The 10,000-nt window shown below is 44.1% G+C and overlaps 1 non-coding gene across 1 annotated transcript in view; it reads right to left on the minus strand.

Annotated features, from left to right (window-relative positions):
• LOC143219839 (small subunit ribosomal RNA) overlaps positions 1-78 on the minus strand; it is a 1,920-nt gene extending 1,842 nt beyond the window's left edge. Inside the window, exon 1 of the ribosomal RNA XR_013011492.1 lies at positions 1-78. This exon is cut by the window's left edge and continues 1,842 nt beyond it. This is a non-coding gene — a ribosomal RNA (small subunit ribosomal RNA).
• Between the last annotated feature and the right edge of the window lie 9,922 nt (positions 79-10,000).

A 10,000-nucleotide genomic window follows, 5' to 3' on the forward strand; every position in this document is an offset into this window, starting at 1 on the left:
TTAATGCGGCGTGTACTGAGACATGCATGGCTTAATCTTTGAGACAAGCATATGACTACTGGCAGGATCAACCAGGGAGCTTCGACAATTTTTGTCGATTTTTCAATATATAATAAATATGTGTGTCTTTTCGTCGCCAGCTCTTTCAGAGACAGGTCGACGACACTCTCTTATAGTTTTGTATAAAAATTCCTTTTTACTCGTTCGAATTCTCAGAGAACCTTTCGAACGAGTTTATATCATATTCCTCCCTCAATCTCTTCTCTCTTATAGTTTTGTATAAATTCATTTTTACTCGTTCGAATTCTCAGAGAACCTTTCGAACGAGTTTATATCATATTCCTCCCTCAATCTCTTCTCTCTTATAGTTTTGTATAAATTCATTTTTACTCGTTCGAATTCTCAGAGAACCTTTCGAACGAGTTTATATCATATTCCTCCCTCAATCTCTCTTCTCTCTTAAGTTTTGTATAAATTCATTTTTACTCGTTCGAATTCTCAGAGAACCTTTCGAACGAGTTTATATCATATTGCCACCTTCCTTCTTTTCCTTTCTTTCTTAACCTCGAACAAATTCATTTGCCAGATATTCCTGCGTTCTCGGTTTATATTTTTCTCATAACATCACAAATCATTACGTGTAGTGCATAAAATTCATGTTTAATATTTCCCTTTTGGGTTTCTCTCGAGAACAAATTCTTATATTTCCTTGCGTTCTCAGGTTGAGCTAACATCTGGTAGCACGAGTATCCCACGTAGCACGTAACCACGGGCGCTGGACAATCGACACAAGTGCCGAGGAAGCGCGGACAGGACGCATGCTGGGCTCTGGGTGTAACAATGCCCCTCCGAAAGCCAACCTCATTTTATTTACTTTTCGTTTCTCTGCAAACAAGAAGTTTGACTTCTTTCTAGTTTTAGTTTCTCTCAAACATCTTTCCATAACTATCTCAAACTTTTAGCTCGGATAGAAGAGTTGATGCTCAGTTAGTACGAGTATACACATCAGTGCATACAAGTCACCAACCTCCTCGATGGGAGGCTCGCCACATAAGGGCCATTCGGTCTTAGACACCGACCCGTGGCAATGCTGTGTAGAGAAAAGTTCTAAACGAAGTACGGAACGAAACAGTCGAGACCGAAGTCTCGAGGCGCCGTGAACTGCTTCTCGACCGAGATCGTAGAATAGCCCCAAGCGCGCGCTGAACCGCCCGACTCGCCGAACCGTCGAGTCTCTTAAGGATACCGAACGGCCGGCAAGGACGCCGGCGCCGCGCGGTGAATAGCACGCGCGCTTATGGGTGCAAACCGCCGCGGCAACAGCCCGTCCGGCGGGGCTGTTGGGACTTAGAAAAATTTTTGCATGAAAAATTTTTTTGTACAACACAATAAATATTTATATTTCCAGGATATTTAACACAAAATATTCAACTTTTCATATACTATCTCGGTACTTTGAACATTTTTCAAGTCCAACCGCCAAGAGTAAACTTATCTTTCTATCGTATCTAGACCATTATAAATATTAGATCATTGTATAATAAAGCATTCTAACAATAAATATCAAGTATCAAAGCTCTAGGATGAATATTTATCGAATAAACTCAGAATAATGTTCCGGGCGCATTGCGTGCAACTCCGACCGAAGTGAAATTTTTCTAAGTCCAACCGCCAAGAGTAAACTTTTTTCCTAGCGTTCCCAGACCATTATAAATATTAGATCATTGTATAATAACGCATTCTAACAATAAATATCAAGTATCAAAGCTCTAGGATGAATATTTATCGAATAAACTCAGAATAATGTTCCAGGCGCATTACGAGCAACTCCGACCGAAGCGAAATTTTTCTAAGTCCAACCGCCAAGAGTAAACTTTTTTCCTAGCGTTCCCAGACCATTATAAATATTAGATCATTGTATAATAACGCATTCTAACAATAAATATCAAGTATCAAAGCTCTAGGATGAATATTTATCGAATAAACTCAGAATAATGTTCCGGGCGCATTGCGAGCAACTCCGACCGAAGCGAAATTTTTCTAAGTCCAACCGCCAAGAGTAAACTTTTTTCCTAGCGTTCCCAGACCATTATAAATATTAGATCATTGTATAATAACGCATTCTAACAATAAATATCAAGTATCAAAGCTTTAGGATGAATATTTATCGAATAAACTCAGAATAATGTTCCGGGCGCATTGCGAGCAACTCCGACCGAGCGAAATTTTTCTAAGTCCAACCGCCAAGAGTAAACTTTTTTCCTAGCGTTCCCAGACCATTATAAATATTAGATCATTGTATAATAACGCATTCTAACAATAAATATCAAGTATCAAAGCTTTAGGATGAATATTTATCGAATAAACTCAGAATAATGTTCCGGGCGCATTGCGAGCAACTCCGACCGAGCGAAATTTTTCTAAGTCCAACCGCCAAGAGTAAACTTTTTTCCTAGCGTTCCCAGACCATTATAAATATTAGATCATTGTATAATAACGCATTCTAACAATAAATATCAAGTATCAAAGCTTTAGGATGAATATTTATCGAATAAACTCAGAATAATGTTCCGGGCGCATTGCGAGCAACTCCGACCGAGCGAAATTTTTCTAAGTCCAACCGCCAAGAGTAAACTTTTTTCCTAGCGTTCCCAGACCATTATAAATATTAGATCATTGTATAATAACGCATTCTAACAATAAATATCAAGTATCAAAGCTCTAGGATGAATATTTATCGAATAAACTCAGAATAATGTTCCGGGCGCATTGCGAGCAACTCCGACCGAGCGAAATTTTTCTAAGTCCAACCGCCAAGAGTAAACTTTTTTCCTAGCGTTCCCAGACCATTATAAATATTAGATCATCGTGTGGTAAAGCATTTTGAAGACAAATATCAAGTATGAAAGCGCTCGGATGAGTATTTATCGAATAAACTGAGAATAATGTTCGGAGCGCATCGCTTGCTCGGCCGCTCGAACGAATCGTTCGCGCGCCGAGGCGCGTCGGATCGCCGTGCGAAGGAGCTCGAGCGAAATTTTTCTAAGTCCAACCGCCAAGAGTAAACTTTTCTCCCCGAGCTCCCGCACGACTTTAATCGTTATATCCACGCACGATACCGCTTGTCATCAATATTTCTCGAGTTTCAATGCTCTCGGACGCGTATTGCTCCAGTTTTTGTGAAATATTGCTCCGACCGCCAAGAGTAAACTTATCTTTCCGGCTTACTCGGACAATTATAAATATTAGATCATCGTGTGGTAAAGCATTTTGAAGACAAATATCAAGTATGAAAGCGCTCGGATGAGTATTTATCGAATAAACTGAGAATAATGTTCGGAGCGCATCGCTTGCTCGGCCGCTCGAACGAATCGTTCGCGCGCCGAGGCGCGTCGGATCGCCGTGCGAAGGAGTTCGAGCGAAATTTTTCTAAGTCCAACCGCCAAGAGTAAACTTTTCCCCCCGAGCTCCCGCACGACTTTAATCGTTATATCCACGCACGATACCGCTTGTCATCAATATTTCTCGAGTTTCAAAGCTCTCGAACGCGTATTGCTCCAGTTTTTGTGAAATATTGCTCCGACCGCCAAGAGTAAACTTATCTTTCCGGCTTACTCGGACAATTATAAATATTAGATCATCGTGTGGTAAAGCATTTCGAAGACAAATATCAAGTATGAAAGCGCTCGGATGAGTATTTATCGAATAAACTGAGAATAATGTTCGGAGCGCATCGCTTGCTCGGCCGCTCGAACGAATCGTTCGCGCGCCGAGGCGCGTCGGATCGCCGTGCGAAGGAGCTCGAGCGAAATTTTTCTAAGTCCAACCGCCAAGAGTAAACTTTTCTCCCCGAGCTCCCGCACGACTTTAATCGTTATATCCACGCACGATACCGCTTGTCATCAATATTTCTCGAGTTTCAATGCTCTCGGACGCGTATTGCTCCAGTTTTTGTGAAATATTGCTCCGACCGCCAAGAGTAAACTTATCTTTCCGGCTTACTCGGACAATTATAAATATTAGATCATCGTGTGGTAAAGCATTTTGAAGACAAATATCAAGTATGAAAGCGCTCGGATGAGTATTTATCGAATAAACTGAGAATAATGTTCGGAGCGCATCGCTTGCTCGGCCGCTCGAACGAATCGTTCGCGCGCCGAGGCGCGTCGGATCGCCGTGCGAAGGAGCTCGAGCGAAATTTTTCTAAGTCCAACCGCCAAGAGTAAACTTTTCTCCCCGAGCTCCCGCACGACTTTAATCGTTATATCCACGCACGATACCGCTTGTCATCAATATTTCTGGAGTTTCAAAGCTCTCGGACGCGTATTGCTTCAGTTTTTGAGAAATATTGCTCCGACCGCCAAGAGTAAACTTATCTTTCCGGCTTACTCGGACAATTATAAATATTAGATCATCGTGTGGTAAAGCATTTTGAAGACAAATATCAAGTATGAAAGCGCTCGGATGAGTATTTATCGAATAAACTGAGAATAATGTTCGGAGCGCATCGCTTGCTCGGCCGCTCGAACGAATCGTTCGCGCGCCGAGGCGCGTCGGATCGCCGTGCGAAGGAGCTCGAGCGAAATTTTTCTAAGTCCAACCGCCAAGAGTAAACTTTTCTCCCCGAGCTCCCGCACGACTTTAATCGTTATATCCACGCACGATACCGCTTGTCATCAATATTTCTCGAGTTTCAATGCTCTCGGACGCGTATTGCTCCAGTTTTTGTGAAATATTGCTCCTACCGCCAAGAGTAAACTTATCTTTCCGGCTTACTCGGACAATTATAAATATTAGATCATCGTGTGGTAAAGCATTTGGAAGACAAATATCAAGTATGAAAGCGCTCGGATGAGTATTTATCGAATAAACTGAGAATAATGTTCGGAGCGCATCGCTTGCTCGGCCGCTCGAACGAATCGTTCGCGCGCCGAGGCGCGTCGGATCGCCCTGCGAAGGAGCTCGAGCGAAATTTTTCTAAGTCCAACCGCCAAGAGTAAACTTTTCTCCCCGAGCTCCCGCACGACTTTAATCGTTATATCCACGCACGATACCGCTTGTCATCAATATTTCTCGAGTTTCAAAGCTCTCGGACGCGTATTGCTTCAGTTTTTGAGAAATATTGCTCCGACCGCCAAGAGTAAACTTATCTTTCCGGCTTACTCGGACAATTATAAATATTAGATCATCGTGTGGTAAAGCATTTCGAAGACAAATATCAAGTATGAAAGCGCTCGGATGAGTATTTATCGAATAAACTGAGAATAATGTTCGGAGCGCATCGCTTGCTCGGCCGCTCGAACGAATCGTTCGCGCGCCGAGGCGCGTCGTATCGCCGTGCGAAGGAGCTCGAGCGAAATTTTTCTAAGTCCAACCGCCAAGAGTAAACTTTTCTCCCCGAGCTCCCGCACGACTTTAATCGTTATATCCACGCACGATACCGCTTGTCATCAATATTTCTCGAGTTTCAAAGCTCTCGGACGCGTATTGCTCCAGTTTTTGTGAAATATTGCTCCGACCGCCAAGAGTAAACTTATCTTTCCGGCTTACTCGGACAATTATAAATATTAGATCATCGTGTGGTAAAGCATTTCGAAGACAAATATCAAGTATGAAAGCGCTCGGATGAGTATTTATCGAATAAACTGAGAATAATGTTCGGAGCGCATCGCTTGCTCGGCCGCTCGAACGAATCGTTTGCGCGCCGAGGCGCGTCGTATCGCCGTGCGAAGGAGCTCGAGCGAAATTTTTCTAAGTCCAACCGCCAAGAGTAAACTTTTCTCCCCGAGCTCTCGCACGAGTTTAATCGTTATATCCACGCACGATACCGCTTGTCATCAATATTTCTCGAGTTTCAATGAGCTCGGACGCGTATTGCTCGAGTTTTTGAGAAATATTGCTCCGACCGCCAAGAGTAAACTTATCTTTCCGGTTGACTCGGACAATTATAAATATTAGATCATCGTGTGGTAAAGCATTTCGAAGACAAATATCAAGTATGAAAGCGCTCGGATGAGTATTTATCGAATAAACTGAGAATAATGTTCGGAGCGCATCGCTTGCTCGGCCGCTCGAACGAATCGTTCGCGCGCCGAGGCGCGTCGTATCGCCGTGCGAAGGAGCTCGAGCGAAATTTTTCTAAGTCCAACCGCCAAGAGTAAACTTTTCTCCCCGAGCTCCCGCACGACTTTAATCGTTATATCCACGCACGATACCGCTTGTCATCAATATTTCTCGAGTTTCAAAGCTCTCGGACGCGTATTGCTCCAGTTTTTGTGAAATATTGCTCCGACCGCCAAGAGTAAACTTATCTTTCCGGCTTACTCGGACAATTATAAATATTAGATCATCGTGTGGTAAAGCATTTCGAAGACAAATATCAAGTATGAAAGCGCTCGGATGAGTATTTATCGAATAAACTGAGAATAATGTTCGGAGCGCATCGCTTGCTCGGCCGCTCGAACGAATCGTTCGCGCGCCGAGGCGCGTCGTATCGCCCTGCGAAGGAGCTCGAGCGAAATTTTTCTAAGTCCAACCGCCAAGAGTAAACTTTTCTCCCCGAGCTCCCGCACGACTTTAATCGTTATATCCACGCACGATACCGCTTGTCATCAATATTTCTCGAGTTTCAAAGCTCTCGGACGCGTATTGCTCCAGTTTTTGTGAAATATTGCTCCGACCGCCAAGAGTAAACTTATCTTTCCGGCTTACTCGGACAATTATAAATATTAGATCATCGTGTGGTAAAGCATTTCGAAGACAAATATCAAGTATGAAAGCGCTCGGATGAGTATTTATCGAATAAACTGAGAATAATGTTCGGAGCGCATCGCTTGCTCGGCCGCTCGAACGAATCGTTCGCGCGCCGAGGCGCGTCGTATCGCCCTGCGAAGGAGCTCGAGCGAAATTTTTCTAAGTCCAACCGCCAAGAGTAAACTTTTCTCCCCGAGCTCCCGCACGACTTTAATCGTTATATCCACGCACGATACCGCTTGTCATCAATATTTCTCGAGTTTCAAAGCTCTCGGACGCGTATTGCTCCAGTTTTTGTGAAATATTGCTCCGACCGCCAAGAGTAAACTTATCTTTCCGGCTTACTCGGACAATTATAAATATTAGATCATCGTGTGGTAAAGCATTTCGAAGACAAATATCAAGTATGAAAGCGCTCGGATGAGTATTTATCGAATAAACTGAGAATAATGTTCGGAGCGCATCGCTTGCTCGGCCGCTCGAACGAATCGTTCGCGCGCCGAGGCGCGTCGGATCGCCGTGCGAAGGAGTTCGAGCGAAATTTTTCTAAGTCCAACCGCCAAGAGTAAACTTTTCTCCCCGAGCTCCCGCACGACTTTAATCGTTATATCCACGCACGATACCGCTTGTCATCAATATTTCTCGAGTTTCAAAGCTCTCGAACGCGTATTGCTCCAGTTTTTGTGAAATATTGCTCCGACCGCCAAGAGTAAACTTATCTTTCCGGCTTACTCGGACAATTATAAATATTAGATCATCGTGTGGTAAAGCATTTCGAAGACAAATATCAAGTATGAAAGCGCTCGGATGAGTATTTATCGAATAAACTGAGAATAATGTTCGGAGCGCATCGCTTGCTCGGCCGCTCGAACGAATCGTTCGCGCGCCGAGGCGCGTCGGATCGCCGTGCGAAGGAGCTCGAGCGAAATTTTTCTAAGTCCAACCGCCAAGAGTAAACTTTTCTCCCCGAGCTCCCGCACGACTTTAATCGTTATATCCACGCACGATACCGCTTGTCATCAATATTTCTCGAGTTTCAATGCTCTCGGACGCGTATTGCTCCAGTTTTTGTGAAATATTGCTCCGACCGCCAAGAGTAAACTTATCTTTCCGGCTTACTCGGACAATTATAAATATTAGATCATCGTGTGGTAAAGCATTTTGAAGACAAATATCAAGTATGAAAGCGCTCGGATGAGTATTTATCGAATAAACTGAGAATAATGTTCGGAGCGCATCGCTTGCTCGGCCGCTCGAACGAATCGTTCGCGCGCCGAGGCGCGTCGGATCGCCGTGCGAAGGAGCTCGAGCGAAATTTTTCTAAGTCCAACCGCCAAGAGTAAACTTTTCTCCCCGAGCTCCCGCACGACTTTAATCGTTATATCCACGCACGATACCGCTTGTCATCAATATTTCTGGAGTTTCAAAGCTCTCGGACGCGTATTGCTTCAGTTTTTGAGAAATATTGCTCCGACCGCCAAGAGTAAACTTATCTTTCCGGCTTACTCGGACAATTATAAATATTAGATCATCGTGTGGTAAAGCATTTTGAAGACAAATATCAAGTATGAAAGCGCTCGGATGAGTATTTATCGAATAAACTGAGAATAATGTTCGGAGCGCATCGCTTGCTCGGCCGCTCGAACGAATCGTTCGCGCGCCGAGGCGCGTCGGATCGCCGTGCGAAGGAGCTCGAGCGAAATTTTTCTAAGTCCAACCGCCAAGAGTAAACTTTTCTCCCCGAGCTCCCGCACGACTTTAATCGTTATATCCACGCACGATACCGCTTGTCATCAATATTTCTCGAGTTTCAATGCTCTCGGACGCGTATTGCTCCAGTTTTTGTGAAATATTGCTCCGACCGCCAAGAGTAAACTTATCTTTCCGGCTTACTCGGACAATTATAAATATTAGATCATCGTGTGGTAAAGCATTTGGAAGACAAATATCAAGTATGAAAGCGCTCGGATGAGTATTTATCGAATAAACTGAGAATAATGTTCGGAGCGCATCGCTTGCTCGGCCGCTCGAACGAATCGTTCGCGCGCCGAGGCGCGTCGGATCGCCCTGCGAAGGAGCTCGAGCGAAATTTTTCTAAGTCCAACCGCCAAGAGTAAACTTTTCTCCCCGAGCTCCCGCACGACTTTAATCGTTATATCCACGCACGATACCGCTTGTCATCAATATTTCTCGAGTTTCAAAGCTCTCGGACGCGTATTGCTTCAGTTTTTGAGAAATATTGCTCCGACCGCCAAGAGTAAACTTATCTTTCCGGCTTACTCGGACAATTATAAATATTAGATCATCGTGTGGTAAAGCATTTCGAAGACAAATATCAAGTATGAAAGCGCTCGGATGAGTATTTATCGAATAAACTCGAGAATAATGTTCGGAGCGCATCGCTTGCTCGGCCGCTCGAACGAATCGTTCGCGCGCCGAGGCGCGTCGGATCGCCGTGCGAAGGAGTTCGAGCGAAATTTTTCTAAGTCCAACCGCCAAGAGGTAAACTTTTCTCCCCGAGCTCCCGCACGACTTTAATCGTTATATCCACGCACGATACCGCTTTGTCATCAATATTTCTCGAGTTTCAAAGCTCTCGAACGCGTATTGCTCCAGTTTTTGTGAAATATTGCTCCGACCGCCAAGAGTAAACTTATCTTCCGGCTTACTCGGACAATTATAAATATTAGATCATCGTGTGGTAAAGCATTTCGAAGACAAATATCAAGTATGAAAGCGCTCGGATGAGTATTTATCGAATAAACTGAGAATAATGTTCGGAGCGCATCGCTTGCTCGGCCGCTCGAACGAATCGTTCGCGCGCCGAGGCGCGTCGGATCGCCGTGCGAAGGAGCTCGAGCGAAATTTTTCTAAGTCCAACCGCCAAGAGTAAACTTTTCTCCCCGAGCTCCCGCACGACTTTAATCGTTATATCCACGCACGATACCGCTTGTCATCAATATTTCTCGAGTTTCAATGCTCTCGGACGCGTATTGCTCCAGTTTTTGTGAAATATTGCTCCGACCGCCAAGAGTAAACTTATCTTTCCGGCTTACTCGGACAATTATAAATATTAGATCATCGTGTGGTAAAGCATTTCGAAGACAAATATCAAGTATGAAAGTGTTAGCATGAGTATTTATCGAGTTATTAAGAAATAATTTTCCGAGTTATATTTCGACGTGTACTAATCGTGTTCTATCGGTCGTGCGGGTAAACGGCGGGAGTCAGTTTTGGTCTGTACTGT

This window comes from Lasioglossum baleicum, unplaced genomic scaffold, assembly GCF_051020765.1.
Source record: "Lasioglossum baleicum unplaced genomic scaffold, iyLasBale1 scaffold0073, whole genome shotgun sequence".
Taxonomy (NCBI): Eukaryota; Metazoa; Arthropoda; class Insecta; order Hymenoptera; family Halictidae; genus Lasioglossum; species Lasioglossum baleicum.